This window comes from Periplaneta americana, chromosome 15 (assembly GCF_040183065.1).
Source record: "Periplaneta americana isolate PAMFEO1 chromosome 15, P.americana_PAMFEO1_priV1, whole genome shotgun sequence".
NCBI lineage: Eukaryota > Metazoa > Arthropoda > Insecta > Blattodea > Blattidae > Periplaneta > Periplaneta americana.
The window spans coordinates 28,780,746-28,800,390 of record NC_091131.1 but is presented as its reverse complement, the minus strand read 5'-3'; the positions used below and the strand labels follow the sequence as shown (position 1 = coordinate 28,800,390).

The following is a 19,645-nucleotide window of genomic DNA, read 5'->3' as shown; positions in this document are numbered from 1 at the left end:
AGGATTGAATTTTCTGACAATGAAATTAGGTATGTACCGACCAAGTCTGTCAGTTGTGTCATCAACAGAGATGCAAATGTGTGAATCACCTATAGCTTCTCTTATCCTGGTCAAAAGATAATGTCCTGCACTGCACTTATGGGGCGTGTTCGTTTACTGTTGCTTGGGGATTGAAGTGCAAAGCAAACTTTGAGCACTGTTGAATTTGAATAATTAGTCTTTTTAAAAAAAAAAATTGAATTATTTGGTATGAAGTGAAACTGCGTTTTTGTTCAAAATACATGAAATAGGTAAAAATAGATTGTAACATAAATTTGGATAAGTATAAGTTTACCAAATTTGGCCATAGAATTACATAAATCGTGCAAGTACTAATTTGTTTAATGTATTTCATTAGGAACAGAAAAGTTTTTTTATCAAAAATCCTAGATGTGTTCATGATTTAGCAGCAGTTTGAGAAGGATTTTCTGGTGGAGAGCAGTTAAGGCCCATTACACAGTCATCTGTATGCTATGCAGTATGCACTACAGATCCGTAGGCAGTTTGCTTTCACAGTCACGCGTAGCAAATCCGTAGCAGATTAATCATATCAGTCAGCTTGTTTGTTTCAAAATGAGCGTGTTTCAAGGAAAGCTTTTGGCTGCACATTATTTGTATTAAAAAGAGTGCATAATAGACAATATTGTGTTTACCCGCTACTAATTCTAAAAATCCTGAAGGAAGCTTTTATAAATCTACATAGTGACTTGCGCGAGACCGAAAGAAAGTTCCTTTAACTAATTGCGCATGTTTATTCAGTCATTTGATGAACAATTGGAAAAATTACAATAAATGCAGCTTGAACTGGATCTACATAATTATGTCATACCGAGCGGTTTGCTGTTAACATAAGGTGATAAAAATTACTCAGATGAATAAATTATTTATAATCGACATTTTGTTATTTCTTGTTCATTATAAAAAATTACAAAACCATCAATTATATTTGTTATAATCTGTATAGATCAGAGTTTCTCATCCTTTCTCATTTCCTCACTTTATTTTAGTTCTGGGCTCTAAGTCTAAGGTGTAGAATGTACTGTAATGTTTTTCCTTTCTCTTGTACGGGGGAGGGACCCGAAGGCTTACACTGCAGCCTGAAGCTTATTGTGCTCACCATCCTATTCTTGTAAATGATTGGGTAGCCGAACTGCCGCGCTCTTGTACAAGTACAGCACGCTGCATCGTGTATGGATGATGATGATGATGATGATGATGATGATATCTGAATTAATAATGGCGAAATGAGTCCGAGGTCCAATGCTGAAAGTTACCTAGCAATTCTACTTCAATTAGTTGGGGGAAAACCCCAACCAGATAACTTGTCCCAACCAGAATTTGAACTTTGGCCTGCTCGTTTCATAGCCAGACATGCTGACCATTACTCCACAGTGGTGGACTACTGTAATGTTACTCAACCTTTTTGATTTTGAGGCTTCTTTTTTTTCCTCACATTGTTTTAGTGCGGCTCCCTGGCCTGAGGTGTGGAGTAAAATGTAGAACATACAAAGGAGTAATATGAAATTTGGTATCAATTCAAAAAGAAAAAACTTAATTAGCTTGTTTTAATTTAATGTAAAATTGTCAGATAATAAAATTTTCAAAGAACAACTTTTAAAATTGTTATATTATTATTATTATTATTATTATTATTATTATTACCACAATTATTTTTTTCATTGCACCCCACTACCAGTTGGTCGGTCACCCTCAGGGCTGCAGCCCCCTTCCTGGTTGAGAATCACTGATTTAGATTAAATCTGTTTTAAATACACTGAGGAAATATTTATATTGACTAGGTACTCTTAATTAAATATTTCTTAACTTGTTTTATAGATAAGAGGTTTTATATATATTATATATAGCAGTGTGTTGCCCATAATAGGTAAATTCCTGTGAGTGAAAGAGTATCTTTGGAGGTTGATGGAGATCGGAGAATAGACATCAAGGAAGACTGTTGTTCTGGTTGAGAAATGTTTCCAGTGTGACAATGTGAACTGATATTTGTGTATTCTGATGTACGATTTTTCTGAATATTAGCCCACCGAAAAATGGCAAATGAACAGACTGAGTAAGTGATGTGAATGGGAAGGACGGAATAAGAGGGGATGGTTCATGTTTTGTATTCGAAAGACTGTGTTTCCATACAATAATGTAGTTTCTACTTCTGAAAAATGTCCTAACAGCTAACTAAATTATCCTCAATGGAAGATTTTTTTTTCTGGAACTTCTGCCATGTCTTCTCTCATCTTCGTCACTCACCTGCATTTCATTGTGTGTTATTGTCCATTTCTTCAAAATTTTTCAATATAATGTCACACATATCACGCCACAACTTCTGATGCCTCTATTTTTGTATTATTCACAAAAAGGATCCGAGAAACATTGTCTTCTATCTAACTGACTGATAACAGCTGCGTATCCAAAATCATAATGCTTTCAAACATGAATTTTACTGCTTATTATGCTGCTACGCTATGCGTAGTACGCATGACTGTGTAAGCCCGCACTTGTCCAAGGTATTCATCTCATGACTGTGTAAGCCTGCACTTGTCCAAGGTATTCATCTCTTCTTCGTAGTCCGTAGTGCGTAGCGGGATGTCCGTATGGATCCTACAGATGCGTACAGTACGCAGAACTGTGTAAGCTCCCATATATGTAAGGTATTTTGCTACGGATCTGTAGTCTGTATCGCGTAGCATATGGATGACTGTGTAACGGGCCTTAGAGAAGGGGTCAGTGTTGGGATCATTTTGATTTTGGTGTGATTGTAATTTGAATTTGATAAGTTACTTGGCAAAATTCTTATAGTGAGTAGTGTCGGGTTAGTATGAGAAAGAATTATAAAATAGAGAATGTATATTGCAGTTAAGATTGAGATGATAGCCTATTATGTTGGAATTTGTTTACAGATTGTACATGGACCTGTGAAGGATGATTGCTTCTGCTTTTCCCGAGACCAATGAGGAAGACTGGTATGAAGATTTGAAGGACTTGGACAGGAAGGTTCTCTGCTTAAGGTAGGATTATAAACTATTGGAATGAAATAGATGTATATAAATGAATATGTTTAGGTAAATATACTTAAAATTTGTTATAAAGAAAATTAGTGTTTGCAGTTTTGCTCGATTTTATTTCCACTTTGCTAGATAATGGAATTTGTTGTAAGAAAGTGAGTGAGGGCAGTTTTGCTAGATTTTCTTTGCACTTAGCTAATTTATTATGAAGGAAATGAGTGCGGGCAGTTTTGCTAGGTTTTCTTTGCACTTAGCTAATTTATTATGAAGAAAATGAGTGTGAGTGGTTTTGCTAGGTTTTTGCACTTAGCTAACTTATAATGAAGAAAATGAGTGCGGGCAGTTATGCTAGGCTTTCTTTACACTAAGCTAATTTATTATGAAGAAAATGAGTGCGGGCAGTTTTGCTAGGTTGTCTTTGCACTTAGTTAGGTAATTTATTATGAAGAAAATGAGTGTGGGCAGTTTTGCTAGGTTTTCTTTGCACTTAGCTAGGTAATTTATTATGAAGAAAATGAGTGTGAGCAGTTTTGCTAGGTTTTCTTTGCACTAAGCTAATTTATTATGAAGAAAATGAGTGCGGGCAGATTTGCCAGGTTTTCTTTACACTTAGCTAGGAAATTTATTATGAAGAAAATGAGTGCTGGCAGTTTTGCTAGGTTTTCTTTGCACTTAGCTAATTTATTATGAAGAAAGTGAGTGTGGGCAGTTTTGCTAGGTTTTCTTTGCACTTAGCTAATTTGTTATGAAGAAAATGAGTGCGGACATTTTTGCTAAGTTTTGTTTGCACTTTGCTAGATTATGGAATTAGTTATATGAGTGTGGGCAGTTTTGCTAGGTTTTCTTTGCAGTTAGCTAATTTATTATGAAGAAAATGAGTGCGGGCAGTTTTGCTAGGTTTTGTTTGCACTTAGCTAATTTATTATGAAGAAAATGAGTGCGGGCAGTTTTGCTAGGTTTTCTTTCCACTTAGGTAATTTATTATGAAGAAAATGAGTGTGGGCAGTTTTGCTAGGTTTTCTTTGCACTTAGCTAGGTAATTTATTATGAAGAAAATGAGTGCAGGCAGTTTTGCTAGGTTTTCTTTGCACTTAGCTAATTTATTATGAAGAAAAGGAGTGTGGACATTTTTGCTAAGTTTTGTTTGCACTTTGCTAGATTATGGAATTAGTTATATGAGTGCGAGCAGTTTTGCTAGGTTTTGTTTGCACTTTGTTAGATTCTGGAATTTGTTATGAAGAAAATGAGTGTGGGCAGTATGTTCGGTTTTTCTTTCCACTTTGCTAATTATCCGTATGGGTGTGTACATTAGGCAGCGAACTAAACGTACACTTAGCAGCAAAAAGAATGGGCCGACTCTTGGTTGATAGAAATACTAAGTTCTATTGATTGGTTCACTTGTGTAAACATAACCCAGTGCAAGGCATTGCTGTGGTGTCTCTTCATTGAAAGTCGTCTGTCTATAATGTAATAAACCTTACGAGCAGTGTGTGGCCCAGTGGTAAGAAGTCTGACATCTGTGCCAGAGGTTGTGAGTTCGCCTCCTGGTATGGTAAAATTATTATTTTTTTTTTTATTTTAACTTTTACTTAATTTATTAGTTTAAATGTGAAATGGCATTTGTTAACAAACTTCGTTATGCCTGCCTTGTAAAAATATTATTGCCCATCACCTGTGGGCTGTTAATAGGTTAGACGTGGTCTGTATAAACAAAAATACTTGTTTCACATCCTAAAAAAGGGACGCATATCGAACACAAATAATTAAATTAACAAAAACAAACAATTTGTTAATATATTAACAAAACAAGGCTGTGGTGGGGACTAGCATCTCGTCCACAAACCACCTGCGTCAACATCTGCCCTCATTCTGCGCGGCATGGAGTCCACAAGATTATGGAACAGGTCTAAATTCTTGGCCATCTTCTCCCTTGCATCTAGAACTCTGTCCCACAATTCCTCATGTGTCCGAACGGGTGGTTGTTCTGCCCAATTAGAGTGTAGGATCCTTTTGACTGCAGCACACAAATTTTGAAACGGATTCATATCTGGTGAATTTGGAGGCCAGTCGACTGGGTCGACATCACGCCTCCATGTAAACCATCTTTGAATCTGGTTGGCGGTGTGTATCGGATGATAATCCTGCTGGAAGAAAAGTGTTCCTTCTGGATATCGTTTTCGGGTGGAAGGGATCATTACATTTGCCAAAATGTGTTGGTAGACTTCTGCTGTAAACAGACTGTGGATGCGTTCCAGAAGTCCTGCCCCATCGTATGACATCAACCCCCAACACGCGACCCTCACGCGAAGTGTATCGGTGGTCATTCATACAATAAACTAGGGCAGTACTATCATTGATATTAGAGACAATTACCTCGTTGGAGAAAATGACATTTCTCCAATCAAAGTCGTGTCCGAGAGTAGGATACACAGAATGTTACTGGAGACAATTACCTGGTCGGAGAAAATGACATTTCTCCAGTCGAAGTCCTGTCGGAGAGTAGCATACGCAGAATAACCTATGCGAACCAGGGCAATGAGTTATTGTTTCTGTGCCATCTTGAAGCGTAATGACGAGACAGAACGTTATATTAACAGATAGCAGTATTGCTTGAAAGGGAGAGGGGGGTTTATTATTTATTAGAGTTTGGGCATATTCTAAGATATATCGCCACATAATTATAATTGCGAGGCACATATGATGGCAAATTTGTAATAAATAAAAAGAAGATTGGTGGAGATTCGAACCTTTAGCTACTACTACTACTACTACTACTACTACTACTACTAACTTGTTCAATATACCAATGCCGTAACAACTTACGCTACTGCAATTGTTTATATCAGTTCAGCATAATACATGGTTTTCCTGTTCATATTCACTCTGGTCGATTTTGTATTTATCAATTTTATTATTATTTCACTCTCCAAGGGCCCTGATGTATCTAGAATGAACCCGCTATTCGATTTTATTACATATTTTAGCCTCTTAAACAAAATACAGCAAATTTAAATGGTTTAATTATGTGTTACCTAGTGAACTACGGCGATGACGAGACGAGCATGCGCAATGTATGTCTCTGGAACTTAGAAATTGTCGGCCAGCCCATTCTTTTTGCTGCTAAGTGTACAGTTTCCCTGAAAAAGGATGAGACGATTGAATATTCCTAAGTCTCAGATGTGAGACACTGCGCATGATTGGAGACCAGAGCACTGATACACAAGATAACGAATATTGAGTTACTTAAATTCAGACTATTTGGTTTGTTACTAGCATCGTTCCGAAATTCACTTCAAAAACTGCAAAAAATATGATAATATTACGTAAATGAAAGATAAATATATACATAAATCGTGTAGTTAAATCGACAATGGACCTTCATGACTAGATCGACACTCCACACAGAAAGGAAAGCGTTCATGTCGTTTCAATAGCTCAGACGGTAAGACTTCTGCGTGTTGTGTAGAAGAGTGCGAGTTCGATTCTTAGTCTATACAACGATTTTTTTTTTGTCTAAATAACGTTGAAATAGAGTTTTACAAAGTCCTGAGATGAAGTGTTAATGATCGCAAACAATACAAAATTACAAGTTATAATATTATAAACGTTAATCTAATGAATGCATTTATACACACACATATACAATGTAAATGCATATATATTAAAAACTAACAATTAAAATGAAATTATAAAAATATATATATAATAATAGACAAACTTTTACAAAGGTTTAGAGTCCTTAGGCTATGTAATTTGTTGAGTAATTATTACAATATTTTATTGATAGCTTTCCCATATGTGTAAGAAATGCACTCGCACAAAACAATTTTTGTTAAAAGTATGGCTTTAGATTATTTCATTCTCACACCTTCAGTTCATTTTAACTATTTTATCTACGTGTTTGCAATAGTGTTTAATTTAGTATGCATTCAATTTTATTCATGTTATGATTGAATGGAAAAGCACTGTTGCAGTTATTGACTAATTAAATATATTAATACTAATTATTAAATGCATCTGTTAAGTAACCAATTGCAGTACCTTTTGCAAAATCTTGAATGTTTAAGTTGTCAATAATATTTCTGTACTATATACTATAATACGTTAAAAGAATTTGCAATAGATTTGGGATCCTCTACTTTATAATCATTGGTTTTAGTGAAAAAATATTTTCTTTCTTAGGATATCTACAAGTTTAAATTTAATAATATTCCGAATAGATTTAATTGCATTATATGAATTTTGTAGTTTTCTATTCAAATATATTCTATTTCCCTCTTTCATAATTTTTGATAAATTACACTGTACTCCTTGCAGTATTTAAGAACATGAGGATCATTACATTGCAACTCATTACATATAGATTCTTCTTTTTAATACATGAGATTTTGAAGTCCCTGCGTTATCTATATGTTTTTACTTTTGAATTTTTTCACAACATAGAGTGGAGAAAATCCACTGAAGTGATTATGAAATTAAGTGAAAAATGCAATACATTAACTCTTAATATCAGTAGTACCAGTATCATATACGTTTTTCCAAGATTCATTTTGTAGACATAAATGTAAATAATCATTAGATACAACATTTGCGATCCTTTCTTAGTTTTTAAATTAATATTTTGAAATTGTTCAGTGACATTGGAAACACTTAGGATTTGTTTATCATGTTCAGGCAAGCCATTGATTATAGGTTCTGTCGAATAGGAATTCAGTCTAATTCTGTGTACAAAACATTTATCAATGGCTGTGCTACTTCAGCTTAGATTTAATTTGATTAGTTTCGCAACAGTTGGACTTCCTGTTATATCCTGTTATTTAGATATTTAATTTAGGGTTGATTTATTAACTCTTACTATGCAAGATGCCTCTTATTTCAATAATTCTATATCACGTTAAACAGTCATTGTCTACACTAAAGTATTATCGTCATCCCTCATTTCTCATCGTAATGGCGAACCGACGTGACATGAGACAGCAAGTTATAGCTCTAGTTGAGGCTGGATATGGGGCTAGATCTGCTGGCCGTTTGGTCGGTGTTCCTGGAAGTACAGCCGGGAGGTGTGTTATCGTTACCAAAATTTAGGGGAGGTCGAAAATCGCCCTATTCCTGGGCGTCCGCGGATTTCTTCATTGGAAGAGGATGCTCTCTTATTCGAGACAGTTCGACAGGACCCCTTTCTGACTGCTAACGAAATAAGAGCAGTATCTAACTTTCCTGGCTCTTCACAGACTGTGATCAGCAGGTTGAGGAACCACGGTATTAGGAGCCGGAGGGCTGCGCAAATGGAAATATTGGGGAAAGCACAAGCTGTCGACCGTCTTGCCTTCGCTACCAATCGAGTGGATTTCGATTGGAGAAATGTAATTTTCTCCGACGAAACAACCTTCTCGAGTGATTACGAAGGTCCTGTCCGTGTCTATCGTGAGGATGGTCTCCGACATGACCAGCGCTATGTGCACCAACGTGAAAGATTGGGGCGCTTTAGCATATCGTGTTGGGGGTGGATGTCTTATGATGGACGTGGTGTTATAGAAGCATCTATGGCCGGTTTAATGCGGGAACTTACGAGCACATTCTGGAAAATATATTCCTTCCCTCCGCCCGAGAACGTTTTCCCGAAGGAACATTGCTCTTCCAGCAGGATAGCCATCCCGTGCACTATGCTGCAAGCATTCAAAAATGGTTTCAAAGGAGACCCGAGATCGAAATCATTAATTGGCCTCCGAAGTCACCTGATTTGAATGTCATCGAAAATTTATGGGTGGAATTGAAAAAGAGAAGGATAGTCCCTATGCCCACCGACGCCCTCGAAATCGAGACGAATTGTGGGATCAAGTTGTTGACACCTGGGAAGATCTCGCCGGGGATCAGAACTTATTTCACAATCTCGTGACATCCATGCCGGATCGACTTAGATCTGTAATAGAAGCTGATGGCATGTGGACAAGATTTTAAGTTAACAGGTCTCTTTTTTGTTTCTTATGATTTTTGTTTGGGGAAGAATACTTTTAACTTCCAAGTAAGTTTTATTATTTTTTTTTTGACGAGGTTCAGCCAACTTGTAAAACCCAGAAATTGGGCATAAATTATTCATATTTTTCGACAAATTAGACAGTCGAGGAACTCTGAACAAATTAATTACACCTCAATAAAAAAAAGTTTTACCCGGGATCTAACACGAGACGTTTCGGTTATACAGCGGAACCAACACGCTACTATATGAGCTACCGAGACAAGACAGTGACAGCAGCAGTCCAGAATGTAGATCCCTTAGCAGGCATTTGCCATTCGGTACAGTGAAGCAATGATATTTTGTGACTCGAGCTATGTTGTGAAATCCTGGCCTTAAATGGCAGTCTTCTTCGTGATCCTTATTCTGGTCCTTGTCCTTGTTGTGGTCCTTGTAACAATTCTTGTACTATTTCTCATGTTATGTATCGTTACGTCGATATCGAGTGAACCGCGCTGTAGAACTTTAACTTCCGACGACCAAGAATCATCTCATTCTTTTTAAGGGTAACTGTACATTATGAAGTACTATGTATTAAAAATTGCAACGACAATATTAGAGAAATGAAGACTTTAGCGTTGCACATTAATATTCTTGGAGATGTAGTACATTTATTAGTAGCAATGCAGTTTCCATGTCTTGGTGTTTGATAGTTTGTCGAGATTTAAACGACTTGTAAAGAAATGTGATTGCCACGTGTCTTGTTTCAGGACATTTTGGGACAGTTCAGGAGTAGTTGTTAGATTCTGTGGAGTAAGTGACACAGAAGATGAGATGGTGGTAGTGATGCAACACAGCAAGAGGAGATGGGAGGCAACAGTGGAGAAAATTCCAGTCAGGATACATGCATGAACTGGTAAACATGGATTACTAACTAATGTCGATATTTAAAGACAGTGACAGAATGTAGTTGAAAATTAGAGTAACAATATGGGAAAAAAAAGGAATGAAAATTTTGTGGGTTTAGATTTCTGATGATGTGCATGTGCTGCTACTTCAGATTCAGTTTGCATATCTTGCTGTTTCATAGGTTGCCGAAAATGTAAGCCACTTGTAAAGAAATGTGATTGTGATGTGTCTTGTTCCAGGGCTTTTCTGGGGCAGATGTGGACTCTGGATGAAGTGACACAGAAGATGATGATCATCGAGGGGCACTGTGGCAGGAGATGGGAGGTGGCAACTGTGGAGGAAATCCTAGTCAGGATACATGCATAATCTGGTAAACATGAATTACTAACTAGTGTCGTTATTTAAACAGGAGTAGTTATAATACAGTTAAGAATATAAATTTTGTCGATTAAGGTTTCTGAACATGTACAAAACATTCATCAAGCCAATACTTCTCTACAATGCAGAGGTATTAATTACAGCAAATAATTTCAACCTGAATCGACTAGAAGTATGCCAAAATCAGGCCCTGCGACTAATAACTGGTGCAGCAAAATCAACCCCAATCACGGCAATGCAAGCCCTAACCCAGAACCCTCCAATATATCTCACTGTAGAGGAGCAGGCACTAACACACCATGAAAAAATGCTACGGTTAACAACAACAAAATGGGAAAAAAGACTGTTACAACCAACCATGTTGAAAACACAAACAAGTTTCCTGTCCAATGTCACGGAAATAAAAACAGAATTGAATCTCCCTAAATTGAAAAAAAGCATTTTAAGCAGAGAAAACCCTCTAACCTTGGAACCAATTAACATTCAACTAGATTTAGAAGAACCAGTTACAAAATCTGAAACTTCCAAACCTGTACTAAAAGTGCTGGCATTAGAAGCTGTGAACAATAGATACCCACCAGAAGAATGGTTACATATCTACACAGATGGGTCTACTATCGATAACAACTCAGGATCAGGAATTACGTGTGCGTTATTCTCACATCATACAACAAATTTTGATGCGGAAATAATGGCTATTCATATCTCACTCCAACACCTACTATGCAGAATAGATAAATTTCAAAATGCTGTCATTCTCTCTGATTCTAAAGCAGCATTATATGCAATAAATTCATATAAAATGGTGTGAGTCCAAATTAAAGAATGTCACAAAATGATCCAACAACTTCAAAAACTACAGAAAAGAATTCAATTGCAATGGATACCTGCACATTGCGGAATTGCTGGAAATGAAACTGCTGACTTTCTTGCCAAAAAAAAGGATCCAATATAATTCAGAATACAAATACAAGCCTACCTTTTACATCCATCAAAAGACTAGTTAAAAATAAATATAAAATCAAGCAAAACCAAGCACTATGTACCAAAGCCAAAGATAAAAAATGGAGCATTTAAAAAAAAAAAAAGAACAAATTATTCCAGAAATCCCACGTAAATCTGCAGTAGCAAAATTCTGACTGCTTACAGAACACGATTATTTGGCCAAACACTTGAATAAAATAGGAATTTACACAAATCCAAATTGCCCTCTATGCAACAAAGAAGAAAAAATGACTGAAGATCATCTCATAACCTGTGAAGTTCTACCTGATGGATCCACCATAGAGAAATATTGGAGAGCAAGAATGCTAATGGCTTCGTTGCCAAAGCCCGGCATTAGATAACAACAACAACAACAGGTTTCTGAAGATATGCATGTTCTATTATGAGTGTAGTTTCCATATGTTGATATTTCATAGGTTGCAGAGAATGTAAGCTACTTGTAAAGAAAAATGATTGGGATGTGTCCTCTTCCAGGGTGTTTTGGGGCCGTTGTGGACTCTGGAGCAGATAATGAGGCAGCTGTGGGACAGGAGATGGAAGACAACTGTGGATCAAATACCAGCCAGTAAACATGGATAAACTGGTAAAGGTGGATTACTAAGTAATGTCGATATTTAAACACAGTAAATTAGCAATGGTAATAATGCAGTGACAGAATATAGTAAAGAATTTAAACTTAGTGGATTTAGGTTTCTGAAGATTTGCATGTTCTATTATGAGTGCAATTTCCATATCTTGATATTTCATAGGTTGCAGAGAATGTAAGCTACTTGTAAAGAAATGTGATTGTAATGTGTCTTGTTCCAGGGTGTTTTGGGGCAGTTGCAGATTCTGGAGGAGGTAACGAGGCAGTTCTGGGATAGGAGGTGCGAGACAGTTGTGGATCAAATACCAGCCTTTAAATGTGCATAAACTGGTAAAGATGGATTACTAACTAATTTCGATATTGAAACACAGTAAATTAATAGTAGTAATAATACAGTGACAGAATATAGTAAAGAATTTAAATTTAGTGGATTTAGGTTTCTGAAGATTTGCATGTTCTATTATGAGTGCAATTTCCATATCTTGATATTTCATAGGTTGCAGAGAATGTAAGGTACTTGTAAAGAAAAGTGATTGTAATGTGTCTTGTTTCAGGGTGTTTTGGGGCCATTGTGGACTATGGAGCAGATAATGAGGCAGCTGTGCGACAGGAGATGGAGGACAACTGTGGATGAAATACCAGCCAGTAAACATGGATAAACTGGTAAAGATGGATTACTAACTAATGTCGATATTTAAACACGGTAAATTAGCAATGGTAATAATGCAGTGACAGAATATAGTAAAGAATTTAAATTTAGTGGACTTAGGTTTCTGAAGATTTGCATGTTCTGTTATGATGCAATTTCCATATCTTGATATTTCATGTGATTGTAATATGTCTTGTTCCAGGGTGTTTTGGGGCAGTTGCAGATTCTGGAGGAGGTAACGAGGCAGTTCTGGGATAGGAGGTGCGAGACAGTTGTGGATCAAATACCAGCCTTTAAATGTGCATAAACTGGTAAAGATGGATTACTAACTAATGTCGATATTGAAACATAGTAAATTAATGGTAGTAATAATAATACAGTGACAGAATATAGTTAAGAATTTAGATGTTAGTGGATTTAGGTTTCTGAAGATTTGCATGTTCTGTTATGAGTGCAGTTTCCATATTTTGCTGTTTCATAGGTTGCAGAGGATGTAAGCTAATTGTAAAGAAGTGTGATTGTCATATGCCTTGTTCCAGGGTGTTTTGGAGCAGTTGCGGACTGAAGGCGGCTCTGTGACAGGAGATGGGATACCAGTCAGGAAAGATGCATAAACTGGTAAATATTCATTATTAACCAATGTTAAAATCTCATGCTTTGAAAGTTTTGGGTAGAACTTGAATCTGGAGCCACCGGCATAGCTCTGCCGATCCAGAGTTTCGTTTGGGCGCGGGTTCGATTCCTGCTTGGGCTGATTACCTGGTTGGGGTTTTTTCGAGGTTTTCCCCAACCGTAAGGGAAATGTCAGATAATCTATGGTGAATCCTCAGTCTCATCTCGCCAAATACCATCTTGCTATCACGAATCCATTGATGCTAAATAACCTCGTAGTTGATATAGCGTCGTTACATAACCAAGTACAGTAGAACCTGTATTATCCGTGGTAATGAAGGGGGTGGAGTGAATGGTTAATCGAAAAAATCGGATAATCCGCACCATAAAAAGTTTTCATAAACTCGTAATTTTACTCCACGGTCTTTTCTTTTAATACGATATGTAGTGGATCAGAAGTTTCAATAATTTAAGTCTGTTTTTATTTACAATTCATATTTGATTTTCCGATAAGTCAGTTATTAAAACATTATTTATTGTATTTATGTCTGGTTTTCAATGACGGGTTTTTAATGGCCAAGAAAACTCCTTATGACGACTGTCTGTGGAAAGATAGGAATAGTAGATGTCTCATGTTATAGATTTACAAATTTTATACAGTTTATATTTTGTTTTTCATTAGCCTAAATCGCTTAAAGTTGTAAGTCATAACTCGTATTGTGATGTGAGATGAACCACATTTTCTCTTTTCCCAAACCACTCAGTTACTTGCACTTTTTTCCGTAGTACAACATGTTTTCTTTTGACACTTGTAGAAGACATTTTGCCTAGAAGTTAAACAGTACGGCCACTCGAAGAGTAGGCCAGAATGCGTAAGGGTAAAGGTTTATAAAAAACACTCTGTAGAAAAAAATTCGTACTAATATAATGTACAGTACTTCATAATTTTTTTCTGTGAGCGAGAAAGACAGTTGGATAATCCACCAATCGGTTAATAGGGTGACGGATAATCGGGGTTTTACTATAAAAAGAAATGGGCTATGGATTATTGTTTGATGTATTATAGACTGTGTGTACAAGGTGAAAGGGGTATGACTACATTAATTTGAAGAACAGAATGTTTGGGTTGTACGTAACCAAAAAGTGAAATGTCATTTTGGTATTTGAATAATGGCTTAGGCAAAATAAATAATTTCTGTGTAAAGTTAGGATGGCATTTATAGTAAAACTATCGAGTATTGAGGCAAGATATGAACCCCCGAAGAAGAAGCCGAAAAATTATTGCTTTGTCATTTGTTCGAAAAATATTTAATTTATTAGAAACGTACAAAATTGACTGATTAAAAATGCATTTACAGTGTGATGGAACTTCTAGGGATATTTTGCATTGCTGCACTCTACACATTGCGATTTTGCAGGACCCGTTTATTACCTCCTGCCTGACGGGATGCCCTTCATCGGTCTACGCATTTCCCACAAAAATGCAATCCCTTGTTTGGGTGATCATAAATTTGAGGCCCAGCCGAAGGTCCGTTATTGTAATCTGACAGCTAATCATTCAAAACTGTAAGCTCTGTGTGTGAAGCTGCTAGTTTGCTTAAGGAATCAATAGAAAGAAGATCCTGGGTTCATTCTTTTTGTGTCAATGAAGGGATTGTTAAATTTTAAAATTACTTAAATAAAAGAATATGAAAAAAAGTTTTTATTTTTGTCGAATATCCAATTTCTTCGACGAACCCCTGATCATCATCTTTACAGTACTATGTTTCAGAATATCGTTAAGAGTTCTGGTCTTCCTATTATCAGCAAAACAATCTCGACAACACATTTTAATTAGATTCACAGATTTTAAATTCTATAATGTTTGCAGATAAGTGATATTTGCCAATTTAAAATGAGTTACAGATAGCTGTCCAGTATTTATGCAAGGTTACTGTAGAATATAGTTTAGGAAGTTCAGTTAAAAAGACAAAAGTTATGGGATTTTTAGGAAAGCATCCCATACGATCAAAGATAATAATTATTAACACAATAGTCAATCATTTCAGTTATTTGTGCTGTAGTATAACATATATGAAAAAAATGTACAAAATCTATACTAATAATAAATCTGTAGCCGAAATTTTTCTGGTAATTTTCGATTTTCCAAAAATAATTGGTCCTAACATATATAATTAACTGCCCTGAAACCGAAAATCACTTTTTTGAAATTTTTGTTTGTTTGTATGTATGTATGTATGTATGTATGTATGTCTGTCTGTCTGTCTGGATGTTTGTTACCTTTTCACGCGATAATGGCTGAACCGATTTATATGAAAAATGGAATATAAATTAAGTTCGTTGTAACTTAGAATTTAGGCTATATGGCATTCAAAATATTTTATTTAAAAGGGGGGTTATAACGGAGTTTGAATTAAATAAATCGAAATATCTCCCTTATTATTAATTTTCATGAAAAATATTACATAACAAAAGTTTCTTTAAAAATAATTTCCGATAAGTTTTATGCTATGCAAAATTTTGATAGGACCGATATTTAATGAGATAAATGAGTTTCAAAATTACAATAACAACGCCATCTAAGGCGGTGTAATGAAATAAAAAACAAATGACTTCGTCTATAAGGGGCCTTGGACAATAACAATGGAAAGCTATGAAACATAGCCTGCAGAGAATGTTTCTGTGTTTGTATAAAGTAATATCGGAAGCTAAATTAACCGATTTGTATAATTAATTATTAATTCACCATTGGAAAGTGTAGTTTCTCTAGATGGACGTAATGCTATAATGTTATCACAGTAACTTCTGAGTGAATTGAGGACAAGAAAGATTAAAATAGATTCTTATGCACAGAAAACTTGATAGCTATTCTGGACATTCGTTTCTTGTATTTCCTAAAATAATTTTTATGACCAAATGAGTGGTCTCTGGATCAAAATGATCGCATTTTAATTTTTTTAATTCAATTTAAATTAAGTAACATAATAAACGATTTATCCTTCTATCAAACACGAATGTTCCCTGGATGAAACGTCCTATTTTAATTATGTAATTACTTTATATTTATTTGTAACGGGTGCAGCGGAGTGCACGGATACAGCTAGTAAACTGAATAAATTTCAATATAATCATGTTGTTTAGTGAACTTGCCGAAGACAGATTGGAACCTCATAAGTGACATCAATAAGTTTTCACTCATGAGTAGAGTTCAGTGTTTGGTCACATCTTCCACCGTCTGTGAGTTTAGCTTTGTTCCAGAATGGATTAGAGGTGTGTATATATATAATTTTCTCTGCGAATTCTAATCTTTCTTCCTAATGATTTCATTAACAAATATTTTCTTCTGACTATTACGATATTAATTGTTTTTCAAATAATTACGAACTGTACTGTCACTTATACTTAGTTGTAGTTCAAGATCACAGACAATTTTCGGTGGACTTAAATGGGAATTTTTTTTTTTTTCCTTAAAATTGCTTTTCCATTTGCTTTGGACATTTTTCTTGAGTGGCAAGTTATTTTTATGTTTTCCAATTTTTTTCTTTGGCCACTGGAGACTGAACCCCATTGTGATAAGAAGTTCTCATGATGAAACGCGTAGCAGTCACAGATGTAATTGTCACTGGAGTTTAAACTGTTTGAATACTTTTTCAATTTACACAATTACACATCTTACGAAACTTAAATGTGTCTTTTTAAATATACATATATTTTTTTTTTTCAATACTGAATGTTTTCTACACTTCAGTATGTGCAGAAAAAATGTTCCATGTAAACAAGTGCATTATTCCACAATATTATAATATTTCTTACAAGTTTGTCGGTGTTAGAATACTTAATTCACTGTAGAGTGCAGATCCACAAAAATACGGACGACAAAACTGCACTGTGTGAACGCCACCATTTGAATCCATGTGTTGTAATCGTACATCCCGCAGTGCGGCATCCTGCAAAACTGCAGCATGCTGTAATCACATCCCGCAAGCTCCGATTCTGCAGCAATGTGTGCATCGTTCCATTTAAACCAATGTGTTGTTGTCGTCCTGCAAAATCGCAATGTGTAGACCCAGCCTTATTTGGCAAGTGAATGCTGGAAGTATGATTATGTTAATAAATAGGTATTCCCTTGTGTCAATTACACAGTTCACAGCTGTGGATTGGATTTAAGAAATCTTAGAAATGGTACAGTTAATTTAAAATCGTAAAAGAAAAGTTCAAGCGCATTATTTAACGAAAATTATAAGCTTGTACTTGCTATTTGGGAAAAGGAAATTGTACCAGAACAATGGAAGGAGTCCATAATCGTACCTATTTTTAAGAAGGGGGACAAGACTAACTGTAGTAACTTTCGAGGAATATCACTTTTGTTGACGTCATACCAAATTTTGTCTGATATTCTTTTGAGAAGATTAACTCCATATGTAGATGAAATTATTGGGGATCATCAGTGTGGTTTTAGGTGTAATAGATCAACTACTGACCAGATATTTTGTATTCGACAGATAATGGAGAAAAAATGGGAGTATAAGGGTACCGTACATCAGTTATTCATAGATTTCAAAAAGGCATATGACTCGGTTAAGAGAGAAGTTTTATATGATATTCTTATTGAATTTGGTAGTCTGAAGAAACTAGTTTGATTAATTAAAATGGGTTTCAGTGAAACGTATAGCAGATTTCGTATAGGTCAGTTTCTGTGAGATGCTTTTCCAATTCACTGTGGGCTAAAGCAAGGAGATGCACTATCACCTTTACTTTTTAACTTTGCTCTAGAGTATGCCATTAGGAAAGTTCAGGATAACAGAGAGGGTTTGGAATTGAACGGGTTACATCAGCTGCTTGTCTATGCAGATGACGTGAATATGTTAGGAGAAAATCCACAAACGATTAGGGAAAACATGGGAATTTTACTGGAAGCAAGTAAAGAGATAGGTTTGGAAGTCAATCCTGAAGAGACAAAGTATATGATTATGTCTCGTCACCAGAATATTGTACGAAATGGAAATATAAGAATTGGAAATTTATCTTTTGAAGAGGTGGAGAAGTTCAAATATTTTGGAGCAGCAGTAAAAAATATAAATGATACTTGGGAGGAAATTAAACACCGAATAAATATGGGAAATGCCTGTTATTGTTTGGTTGAAAAGCTTTTATCATCAAGTCTGCTGTCAAAAAATGTGAAAGTTAGAATTTATAAAACAGTTATATTAGTGGTTGTTCTTAATGGTTGTAAAACTTGGACTCTCACTTTGAGAGAGGAACATAGGTTAAGGGTGTTTGAGAATAAGGTGCTTAGGAAAATATTTGGGGCTAAGAGGGATGAAGTTACAGGAGAATGGAGAAAGTTACACAACACAGAACTGCACGCATTGTATTCTTCACCTGACATAATTAGGAATATTAAATGCAGATGTTTTAGATGGGCAGGGCATGTAGCACGTATGGGCGAATCCAGAAATGCATATAGTGTGTTAGTTGGGAGGCCGGAGGGGAAAAGACCTTTAGGGAGGCCGAGACATAGATGGGAAGATAATATTAAAATGGATTTGAGGGAGGTGGGATATGATGATAGAGAATGGATTTATCTTGCTCAGGATAGGGATCGATGGTGGGCTTATGTGAGGGCAGCAATGAACCTCCAGGTTCCTTAAAAGCCAGTAAGTAAGTAAGTAAGTAAGTAAGTGAAAGAAAAGTTCACAGCCCACTAGTCATGGATATTGTTTTCAGTGCTGCCGAGATTTTAGAATTTGTCTGCTGACTTGAATCTGATAGTTAGTGTGAAACAGTGTTATGGTACAGTTGAAGTCAATGTGCCTGCATACCATTGTAAACGAAAATTGTTTTGAAGTTTACTTACACCTATCGGTAGTGCATTTTAAGATTAGAGAGGGTGGTAACAAATTAAGTTTCCTGGTATTATGGAAATTGTTTCCACCAGAGTGCAGTCCTGTTAGGTGAAAAAACAATAAGGAATGCTGTGGTTGTGCAGGTAGAAAATCGATTTTCACCTCATTTTACTGCTGTTAAGTGAAATACTGTTTTGATATGTTATTGCTTTGTGAAAATACACATTTGTAATGGGCTTGCATTCTTGTGGTGGTGGTGGTGGTGGTGGTGGTGGTGGTGGTGGTGCTGCTGCTGCTGCTGCTACTGGTAGTGATAGAATGAAATACAGTAAAACCCTGATAAGATGCTGTTCAAGGGACTGGGTGTAAAGTGCGTATTAACCGGGACCGCATATTAGGCGGGTATACTAATTTTGACCTATATACAGTATCTATTAGCATTTTTCTTTATTGAAATACATGATTCATGAAAGGTAATATAGAATTACTCTGTAATGTAATTACTGTACTGTACGTGAAAGACATTTACAATATGTACTGTACTTAATTCTTTCGAAAAATAAAAGTCATTTATAGTTGTTTGCTGTGTGCGTGTTCTCCAAGTCCTCGTGTTTACCACACTTCAGTTTCCTGCGATTATATCCTCCCGAC

At 35.8% G+C, this 19,645-nt stretch overlaps 1 long non-coding RNA gene across 2 annotated transcripts in view; it reads left to right on the top strand.

The window, feature by feature from the left end:
• The window catches only part of LOC138714746 (uncharacterized), an 83,986-nt gene that overhangs the window by 51,022 nt on the left and 13,319 nt on the right, over positions 1–19,645 (top strand). For both annotated transcript variants that reach the window (XR_011336075.1, XR_011336076.1), the window contains 8 exons: positions 2,952–3,059; positions 9,780–9,925; positions 10,158–10,288; positions 11,776–11,884; positions 12,109–12,217; positions 12,442–12,550; positions 12,739–12,847; positions 13,076–13,154. This is a non-coding gene — a long non-coding RNA (uncharacterized lncRNA). The remainder of the gene's footprint in view (positions 1–2,951; positions 3,060–9,779; positions 9,926–10,157; positions 10,289–11,775; positions 11,885–12,108; positions 12,218–12,441; positions 12,551–12,738; positions 12,848–13,075; positions 13,155–19,645) is intronic.